The following is a 4,703-nucleotide window of genomic DNA, read 5'->3' on the forward strand; positions in this document are numbered from 1 at the left end:
GCTTATATGTACATATATAACATACTATACAAGTTGTTTCATACTCTTAATATCACTCAGCTTATTGGCCCCTGTACCTGGAGTCCAGAGACAGGAAGGGACTTGGGGCAGGCTCAAGCCGGCATTTCCACCTGTTTCTCTCTAACCCCTTTGGTTCCGCTCTTCTCCGTAAGGACTTAGTTCTTTAGCAGAAGAGTTCCATATTGGTGGCAAAATGGTTGAAGCAATCCCAGGGGTCATCCTTATGTCATGACGAGCAAAGAAAGATTATCTCCTAGCAGCTTTCTGTCCAGAGCAGTTAAACTTCATCCCCATAACTTTGCAAGAAACCGTCGCATCTTGTATCTTGTTCCAGACTGAATCGTGCGCACGTTCTAAATCTTGTCTCTGTGGTCAGGGAATATCACACACAGTCTGGTATAGGCTGATTTCTTGAACAACTCCTTGCTCAGTCGATGGTATGCTCCCAGGCCTGACAGGTGCAGCCCTGAAGTCTAGGTGATGCAATGAAAGGGGAGTTGAGTCTGGCCTCTGGTCACATCCAGGGCAAACACCCTGAGTTAACATGCAATACCTACTGTGGCCCACTATCAGCCTGAACTTCTAGCTGCAACCCTTGCTGCTATATTGCCTGCACGTTAAACCCCGAATCACTCTGAACCAAGTATTGTTCACTGAATCAACACAGTAGAATAAAGCCTGTAAACCCCTTTTTCTTTATCACCTCAATCTGGAATGTTTTCTACTTCCAGTGCATCAAAATCCTATTGCCCCCTTTTGTCACAAAGTTGACTTTCCTTGTGATCTGAGACTGTATGACATAAAACAATAGATTGACCCTTTAGTTACAAAAAGTTAAGCAATTCATTATTCATTGTCTTGGAAAAAGTGAAGATCATTTGAATCTGCAAGGATGGTATGAAATTGCTTGGTTTATTAATGTAAATTGAATTGAGATTCAATTTTGGTTGTTTCCTTGAGAAAGCAGAAAAATGGTTTTCCTACTAAATGAGTATTTCCTACTAAGTGAGGGAAATTTAGATTGGACCACATGTGCCTAACATGGGCTGTTAAATGTGGAACACCTAGAGCTTTGAGAAATATACTGTGAAATGTTAGGATTTTTTTTTTTTTTGAAATTTCACTTGACCGAGATATGGGGCCTGGGGAGAGTGTAAGGAAAGGGCTGTGTCTTCTCCTAGAATGAATTAACTAGGAGTGGGTCACGGAGCTGTTTCTGGACATAGTGCAGTCCATGTTATTGTCTGATATTCAGATTATTCACAGTAATTTTTTTTTGAATTAATAACCTTCTTAACTATATATAAATTTTTATCCTTTCCTTCCTATACACACAACACCTAATATGGTGTTCCACTTTTCCTTTTCCCCATATCATTGGACAAAACCACGTTGCCTCTGATTCTTCAATATTGGGTGAAATTCAGTCCTCCAATTTTACTCCAGGTTTGGAAGGACGAGAGACAGGAATCCAGTTTCAAGGGACTAAATGCAGGGCCGACCAAAGCCTTGGAGGCCCTCCCTCTATTAAGTATCTTCTCTGTTACCCAGTTCTCCAGCAGTTAACTGGTTAACTTGTTAAGATGTAAATCTAAAAGAATCCCTGGGAAAATGGAACAGTGGGAATCTAGGGTTCTAAAATTTGTATTAGCAAAGGGTCTAAAACTCCTTTGTTTACATTGTCTTAATTATTAAAGAATCCAATAGTATTAAACAGCTTGAGAGAATGTTTGCCCAGGGGAAGTCTATATTTTTGGCAAGCAATAAAATGTTGAATATAAATGAAAGCTACCCTGAATCCTGGCATATGTGTCTCTACTATGTTATTTGCTTCCAGATTTTTTCCAAATGGATACTTTTAAACATATTTATCAGAATACTAAACTTACACATCTCATTTTTTAAATATGTCTTAAAATTTTCCCCTTGGTTGCTAGGGTCTTCATAATTATTATTAAATATAATCAATTTTCCAAGAAACACTCTCCAGTTTTGTACTGCCTAAACAACCTTGCATTGTGATCTTTTCTCCTTTTGAATGTATTTTCTTGGACTGCATTTCCAGAAATAGAATTACTGAATAAATGGTTTGGAAATATTTACGGCTCATAATATGAAATGCCAAAGTTTTTCAAAAAAGAGTTTAAAACAATTTCTATCTCATAATATAGTATGTATATCAGTTTTGGTTGTACTGCACTATTATGCATTACATTTAATTATACTTTCTTTAGTCTTTGTATTTTACTGTCCCACTTCCAGACTCAAAGAAGATCATAGCCTCCTGGAGAACTAGGAGAGTGTATTTATTACTGTTGTATTTATTTACTTCTCTATAACATTAGAACAAGGACTAACACATACTAAGTAAACATTAAATGTTTGTTGCATTGATTTGAATTAATCATGGGAATTCTTTTTGCAGTTACAGTAACTGCCAAATTACTTCATGCTTTGGTGAATTACTTTATTATGATTTTAGCTTTTTTTCATTAACTGAGACTCGTGTTCCTCTTTTTAGTGCTTTTTTGTTTTTAATGAAATGCTTCATGATTTTCTGTGTCATCCTTAAAAGAGGACATGTTTATTTTCTCTGGATTGTGCCAATTTTAAGATATTTTCTGCCAAAGCATGCATCATTTAATTTAATTTTACTCTTTCAGTAAGCAATTATATGACTGAGTTTACAGTTAGTATTTGAGATACAATTGAGGTTAAACATTTTTAATGTGTGTTTATTAAAATGATATTCTTTATTTAGTGAGTTGTTTGCTCTTGAGTTTGCCCATTTGAATCTGGAGTTTTATTTGTAAAATAATTATAATTACATTTTAAACTTTTCCTATTACATTTTGCTCTAGATGTTTTTTAGCTTTTTTCAATTTTTATTTATGGCTAAAATTCAGAAATTTCAAAATTTTATAGTCTCATTTGTTTTGAGGGAAGCAGATACCTCTTTCTCTTAGATAGTTCAAAGGTTATTGACTACTACTTAGCACTGCCACAATAGGCTAAATGTCCAGTTTTATTCTATTTGAGGCATTCTGGATATTATTAATGCTTTGTATCATGATATATTGCACTTTTAGAGTGTATTTAGGGATGGGATATTATTAGTTTGAGTAGTCTGCATAGATTTTTTTTAAACTGGGAAAACAATTATCTATGCATATATTAATTAAAAACATTTTATTTTGATGTATGGGTCAGTTTTTAGTTTTTTCTACTTTTCAATATGATGTAATATGTTGATTTTTGTACCATACTCTTTCATCTATTGATTGTTCAGCATATATTTTAATATTTGCTAAGCCTAGTTTCTCCCTTGTTTGAGACTATGCTGAAATATTTTTTATTAATTAATTATCCAAATAAAATTTGTCACCTGAAGGCTATAGTCCAAAAAAGAGCTTATAATTTTAGTTGGGATTTTATTAAACGTTCATATTACTTTGGGAAGGTCCAAAATTATATATGACTGTTTTTCCATCCAGGAGCATGATTATGTGTTTCTACTTATTAAAGAATAAATTTCTTTCCAATAAAGCTTTATAATTTTTGTAAACTATGTCCTATATCTCTCATCTATGTTTTCAAGATTGCCACTTTAATTACTATTGTGATGAGATACTTTTTAAATGTTTTTTTATTTTTTTGAGACAGCATCTCACTCTGTCACCCAGGCTAGAGTTCAGTGGCAGATGTCTGCTCACTGCACCCCCACCTCCCCAGTTCAAGTGATTCTCATGCCTCAGCCTCCCGAGTAGCTGGAATTACAGTCATGTACCAACCCACCATGCCCACCTATTATTTATTTATTGATTTATTTTAGTAGACAGGGTTTTATCAGGTTGGCCAGGCTGGTCTCAAACTCCTGACCTCAAGCGATCCACCTGTCTCAGCCTCCCAATGTGTTGGGATTACAGATGTGAGCCACAGCACAAGGCCTAATTTTTTTATTTTTTTAAGGCAAGGTCTTACCCTGTCGCCCAGGTTGGAGTGAAGTGGTATGATCTCAGCTCACTGCAACGTCCGCCTCCTGGGCTCAAGCGATCCTCCCACCTCAGTCCCCCAAGTAGTTCGGACCACAGGCTCTCACCACCAGGCCCAGCTAATTTTTTTTGTAGAAATGGGGTTTTGCCATGTTGCCCAGGATGGTCTTGAACTCCTGAGCTCAAGCGATCCTCCCACCTCAGTTTACCAAAGTGCTGGGATTATCCGCATGAGCCACTGAGCCCAGCCTGAGTGTTATTATTATTTTTTTAGTGTTGTATTGTTATCCTGTCTCATTCATATATTTGATTACATGTAATAGCTCGATTTCTTGAAAATGATATGCATCTTCTTTTCCTGTAGGTATAAAATTTCCTTTCAGTATATGTTAACAGTTGCTTCAGGGTAGACACTATCATGACAAGTTATCATGAGAATGTCCTTCCATTGAACAATTGTGGGATTTTTGAGCTAAATTTGCTAGGTCATAATAGATTAGCCTATCATTCTATTCAATCTCATATACCATTTTTTAAAGATCTGCAATGAAGCAGAAGGCAAAGTAGCTACAATGAAGTTAGAGGTTTGCTCAAATATTTCATGGCCTTAAGCCAAAATGCTTATGGGAACTCTGTCTGCTGCGGCAACGCCTACTGACTTCTTGCATTTCCTGAAGGGTGGTTAGAAAG

General features: G+C 36.0%; 1 non-coding gene across 1 annotated transcript; it reads right to left on the minus strand.

The window, feature by feature from the left end:
- Positions 1–2,552: 2,552 nt before the first annotated feature.
- LOC112206688 (U6 spliceosomal RNA) lies at positions 2,553–2,654 on the minus strand. Its single transcript, XR_002941120.1, has one exon. It is a non-coding gene; the product is annotated as a U6 spliceosomal RNA (small nuclear RNA).
- Positions 2,655–4,703: the final 2,049 nt, after the last annotated feature.

The sequence above is a fragment of the Pan troglodytes genome, chromosome 22 (assembly GCF_028858775.2).
Source record: "Pan troglodytes isolate AG18354 chromosome 22, NHGRI_mPanTro3-v2.0_pri, whole genome shotgun sequence".
NCBI classification, from domain to species: Eukaryota; Metazoa; Chordata; class Mammalia; order Primates; family Hominidae; genus Pan; species Pan troglodytes.